The sequence below is a fragment of the Saccopteryx leptura genome, chromosome 3 (assembly GCF_036850995.1).
Source record: "Saccopteryx leptura isolate mSacLep1 chromosome 3, mSacLep1_pri_phased_curated, whole genome shotgun sequence".
Taxonomy (NCBI): domain Eukaryota; kingdom Metazoa; phylum Chordata; class Mammalia; order Chiroptera; family Emballonuridae; genus Saccopteryx; species Saccopteryx leptura.
In genome coordinates this window covers 215470872-215477146 of record NC_089505.1, presented here as the reverse complement: position 1 = coordinate 215477146, position 6275 = coordinate 215470872, and positions in this window count along the sequence as shown.

The following is a 6275-nucleotide window of genomic DNA, read 5'->3' as shown; positions in this document are numbered from 1 at the left end:
TTCATAATAGAAAACAAGGACATATTTAAATATTTTAATTTGGTAAATTTCTAACTTTCCAACTGTTGTAAAATATCTAAATTATTGTTGTAGATGCCTAAAAACTAGGAATTTACTAAGATACTTGATTATATAGAAAGAAGCTTCAATAAAACTCAGAATGCAAAAGTATACTTGACTTAAATGTAAAATTATATGATAAAACAAATAAAAATAAGAATTATAGTAATATATAAAGTTGTATTTACTGAAGTTGCAGAATTGTAGTGAAATGCTGTATTCTTTATACTTGAAGTTCTAACAATATTTTGTCATATTAGATTTTTTGTGTGAGTGTGATAGAGACACAGAGAGGGGCAGATAGGGACAGATAGACAGAAAGAGAGATGAGAAGCATCAATTTTCATTGTGGAACCTAAGTTGTTCATTGATTGCTTTCTTATATGTGCCTTGAATGGGGGGCTACAGCAGACCAAGTGACCCCTTGCTCAAACCAGATGAGCCCATGCTCAAGCTGGTTTAGAACCTGGGTCCTCCGCATCCCAATCAGACACTCTATCCACTGCACCACTACCTGGTTAGGCTCATATTAATCTTTAAAATTGTAATTAATGTTTTGATGTATAATTGCCCAGGGAGTATTTCTGGAACCATATTAATATACTAAATATTACTATAAAACAAAACAATGACTCAAATGTTCTTTGAAATTTATGTTTTTGTGCCTATTTAATGTGCCATTTAATACCAATCATGCTTCATTAGAGTCTTCATTAAATAAATCTAGAAACACTATCCTTTCATCTTGAATCTTGTAACTCAAATAAAGATACCCTGACTTTAGTTGTACCAGAAAATCAGAAACCAAGAGTTTATAACTAGACAGCAAAGGAGCAGTAGGTAGCAATTATTTTCTAAAGAATATTGCCAATCTTCCAAATAATAAAGCTATTAATACTAGAGCCACGGAGAACCAAAATGTCAGTGGAGTAGGCAGATGCACAGACTCCCAGTTCACACCACCAAACTGGATTACAAGTTAAATTAGCAACAATCCATGTGAAAAACCAACTTTGGATTAAAAGAACAGGTCTCAAAAACTAAGGAGCAAAGAAGAAGCTACACTGAGACTGATAGGGAGTCCAATCTACAGTTGGTCTCTCCTGCTTCCAGGAACAAAGGTGCAGTGTGACTGAGAGCCCAGAAGGGCTCTCATTACAAGGAGAAGAACAGAGAATATCACTCACAGCCAGTTGCCTGGGGACCTGGGAACGAGGTGAGCTGAGAGGACTAGTTTGTCTTCCAAAAGGAAAGTGGGGAGAGAGAGACAGACCATGACAGGCAGAGGAATGCATAGGATGACCTGAGAAGCTGACTCATCCAGTGTGGGGGCGGCCATAGCTGGGGGGATGTTGAACCCTCAAGAAAGCACAATTTTAAAGTGGTTTTGAGTGACCCACTTCTAGAAAGCTCTCCAGATCCAATCAGAGCAAAAAGACACAGCTGAAAACAGGAAATGGGAAGGAGGGGCAGTAACTCAGGTTTCCATGGAGATCTGAGATACACCACCCACTACTAAAATGGAGAAAGCACCTGCCCCTGGAAAGAAGCTGGCACAGATCGGGCCTTCAGAGTCTCAGGTGACACCCACCTCATTCCTGGATGCAGCTCCAAATATGCCCCCTGCTGAGATCAGTCAACAAGACTACCACTGAGTTAAGAAAACTGAGAAGAAAACAAACAAATCAAGACTTCAAAGAGGCTCTACTAGGCAAGAAGATCACAGCTGAAAGAAAGAAGCCTACAAGTCATAGAGAATAATGGGTAGGCAGAGAATCATGAGTCATATGCTTCAACAAGATAAATCCTCTGATAAAGTCTTGGGTGAATCAGAAGTAATCAAACTACTAGATGCAGAGTATAAAATAATGATTTTTAGGATGCTTAAAGATCTCAAAGCTACAATGAATGAACTTAATGAACACTTCAGTTTTAAGAAATTGAAAGCATCAAAAAGGACATGGAAAGTATGAAGAGGAACCAGACAGAAATGACAAGCACAATATCAGAAATGAATACTACACTGGAAGAAATTAAAAGAAGGAGGGATGAAGCAGAGGATCAAATCAGTGACTTAGAGAACAAGATAAGTGAAAGCACAGAAGCGGAGCAGCAAAAAGAAAATAGACTGAAAAAATCTGAGGAAACTCTAAGAGAGCTCTGAGACAACCTAAAGAGAAATAACATCTGCATCATAGGGCTTCCTGAAGAAGAAGAGAAAGAACAAGGGTTAGAGATCTTGTTCAATGAAATCATAGCTGAAAACTTTCCTAAATTGATGCAGGGAAAAGTCACACAATTTCAAGAAGCACAGAGAATTCCATTAAAGAGAAATCCAAAAAAAATCTACACCAAGATATGTCATAATTAAAATCCAAAAGCTAAGAGATAAAGAGAAAATATTAAAAGCTATTAGAGGAAAAAGGCTATCACCTACAAAGGAGCCCCCATAAGGATGACATCCAACTTCTCAACAGAAACACATGAGCCTAGAAGGGAATGGCAAGACATATTCAAAGAAATGCAGAACAAGAACCTACAACCAAGACTTCTTTATCCAGCAAGGCTATTGTTTAAAATTGAAGGAGAAACAAAAAGCTTTCCAGACAAAAAAAAAAAAAAAAAAAAAAAAAAAAAAAAAAACCTCAAGGAATTTATTACAACAAAACCAATGCTGCAAGAAATGTTAAGGGGCCTGTTGTAAACAGAACAAAGGGGGAAAAGAATATAGTAAAAGAGGAATATAACTTTAAAGAATAAAATGGCAATAAACAACTACATATCAATAATAATCTTAAATATAAATGAATTAAATGCTCCAATCAAAAGACATAGGGTAGCTGATAGATAAGAAAACAGGACCCGTACGTTTGCTGTCTACAGGAAACACACCTCAAAACAAAAGATTCAAATAGAGTAAAAATAAAAGGATAGAAAAAAAAATATTTCATGCAAATGGAAATTTAAAAAAAGCTAGTGTAGCAATACTTCTATCTGACAAAATAAACTTTAAAACAAAAACTATACTAAGGGATATAGAAAGTAACTATATAATGATAAAGGGAGCAAACCAACAGGAAGAGATAACCATTATAAATATATATGCACCTAATATAGGAGCACCTAAATATATAAAACAGATTGTGAAGGACATAAATGGCTAGATCAACAGCAATACTATAATCATAGGGGATTTCAATACCCTACTAACGTCAATAGATAGATCCTCAAGAAAGAAAATTAACAAAGAAACAACAGAATTAAAGGATATAATAGATCAACTGGTTTTAATAGATATCTTCAGAACCTTCCATCCTAAAGCAGCAGAATATACATTCTTCTATAGTGCTCATGGTACATTCTCTAGAATAGACCACATACTAGGGCATAAAATGAATCTCAACAAATTTAAGAAGACTGAAACAACATCAAGCATCTTAACTGACCACAATGGCATGAATCTAGAAATCAACTACAATAGGAAAATTGAAAAACACTCAAACACTGGGAAACTAAACAGCATGTTATTAAACAATGACAGGATCAACAATGAGATAAAGAAAGAAATAAAAAATTTTCTTGAAACAAATGAAAATGAGCATACAACAAGTCAAAATCTGTGGGACACAGCAAAAGCAGTCCAGACAGGGAAGTTTATAGTATTACAGGCATACCTTAAGAAGATAGAAAAAGCTTAAAAAAACAACATAATTCTGCAACTAAAAGAACTAGAAAAAGAACAGCAATTAAAACCTAGAGGAAGTAGAAGGAAGGATATAATAAAGATCAGAGCCAAAATAAATGAGATAGAGACTAAAAAACAATTAAGAGGATCAATAAAACTAAGAGCTGGTTCTTTGAAGAAGTAAACAAGATTGATGAATGCTTAGCCAGACTCACCAAGAAAAAAAAAGAGGACTCAAATAAATAAAATTTAAAATGAGGGTGGAGAAGTAACAACAGACACAGCAGAAATACAAAGGATTGTAAGAAAATACTATGAAGAACTGTATGCTATAAAATTAGACAATCTAGGTGAAATGGACAAATTCCCTGAAAAATATAATCTGTCAAAAATTAATATGGAAGAATCAGAAAACATAAATAGATCAATTACAAATGAGATAGAAAGAGTTATCAATAAACAGCCAACAAACAAAAGCCCTGGGCCAGATGGCTTTACAGGAAAATTTTACCAAACATTCAAAGAAGAACTAACTCCTATCTTTCTCAAGTTAATTCAAAAACTTCAAGAGGAGAGTAGACTTCTAAGGTCCTTTTATGAGGCGAGCATAATTCTGATTTCAAAACCAAGTAAAGACAACACAACAAAAGAAAATTATAGGCCAATATCCCTGATGAATTTAGATGCTAAAATTCTCAACAAAATATTAGCAAACTGGATCCAGCAATACATAAGTAAATCATACACCATAATCAAGTGGGATTTATTTTGGGGAGGCAAGGCTGGTACAATATTTGTAAATTAATCAATGTGAATCATCACATAAACAAAAGGAAGGACAAAAACCACATGATAATATCAACAAATGCAGACAAAGCATTTGATGAAATCCAGCACCCATTTATGATCAAAACTCAGCAAAGTGGGAATACACAGAACATATCTCAACATGATAAAAGCCATCTATGACAAGCCCACAACCAACATCATACTCAAACGGCAAAAATTAAAAACAATCTCTTTAAGATCAGGAACAAGGCAGGGGCGACCCCTTTCACCACTCTTATTCAACATAGTTCTGGAAGTCCTAGCCACAACAATTACTCAAGAAGAAGAAACAAAAGGCATCCAAATTGAAAAAGAAGAAGTAAAACTATCATTATTTGCTGATGATATGATACTGTATGTAGAAAACCCTAAAGTCGCAGTCAAAAAACTACTGGACCTGATAAATTAATTCATCAAGGTTGGTCAGGATATAAAATGAATACTCAGAAATCAGTGGCATTTTTATACACCAACAATGATCTATATAAAAAAGAAATTAAGAAAACAATCCCCTTCACTATTGCAACAAAAACAAAATACCTAGGAGTAAATTTAACCAAGGAGGTTGATGACTTTTTCTCAGAAAATTATAAAACATTGAAAAAAGAAATCAAGGGAGATACAAACAAGTGGAAGCATAGACCATGTTCATAGCTAGAAAGAATAAACATCATTAAAATGTCCATATTACCCAAAGCAATTTATAAATTCAATGCAATTTCTATTAAAATACCAAGGATATATCTCAAAGATATAAAACAAATATTCCAAAAATTTACATGGAACCAAAAAAGAACACAAATAGCCTCAGCAATTTTGAAAAAGAAAAATAAAGTGGGTGGTATCACATTTCCTGAAATCAAGTTATACTACAAGGCCGCTGTACTCACAACAGCTTGGTACTGGCATAAGAATAGGCATGTAGAGCAATGTAACAGAACAGAGAACTCAGAAATAAACCTGCACCTCTATGAACAAGTGATATTTGACAAGGGAGGTGATAGCATACAATGAAGTAAAAACCGTCTCTTTAACAAATGGTGTTGGGGAAATTGTTCAGCTACCTGCAAAAAAATGAAACTAGACCACCAACTCACACCATTCACAAAAATAAACTCAAAATGAATAAAAGACTTAAGTGTAAGTCATAAAACCATAAGGATCCTAGAGGAAAACATAGGCAATAAGCTTTCCAACATTACTCGCAGCAATATATTTGCTGATTTATCTCCACACACATGGGACATAAGGACAAAATAAACAAATGGGACTATATGAAACTAAAAAGCTTTTGCACAACTAAAGACAATATAAACAAAAGAAAAAGGCAAACTACACATGGGAGAACATATTCGCCAATACTTCTGATAAGGGGTTAATACCCAAAATTTATAAAGAACTTGTGGAACTCAGTACCAGGAAGATAAAAAATCCAATCAAAAAATGGGAAAAAAATGAAAAGATACTTCTCCAAAAAGGAAATAGAGATGGTCAATAGGCATATGAAAAAATGCTCAACATCACCAATCATTAGAGAAATGCAAATTAAAACCACAATGAGATATCACCTCACACCAGTAAGAATGGCACTTATCAACAAAAACAACACAGAGTAAGTGCTGGTGAGAATGTGGAGAAAAGGGAACCCTCCTGCACTGCTGGTGGGAATGCATACTGGTGCAGCTACTGTGGAAAACATTAT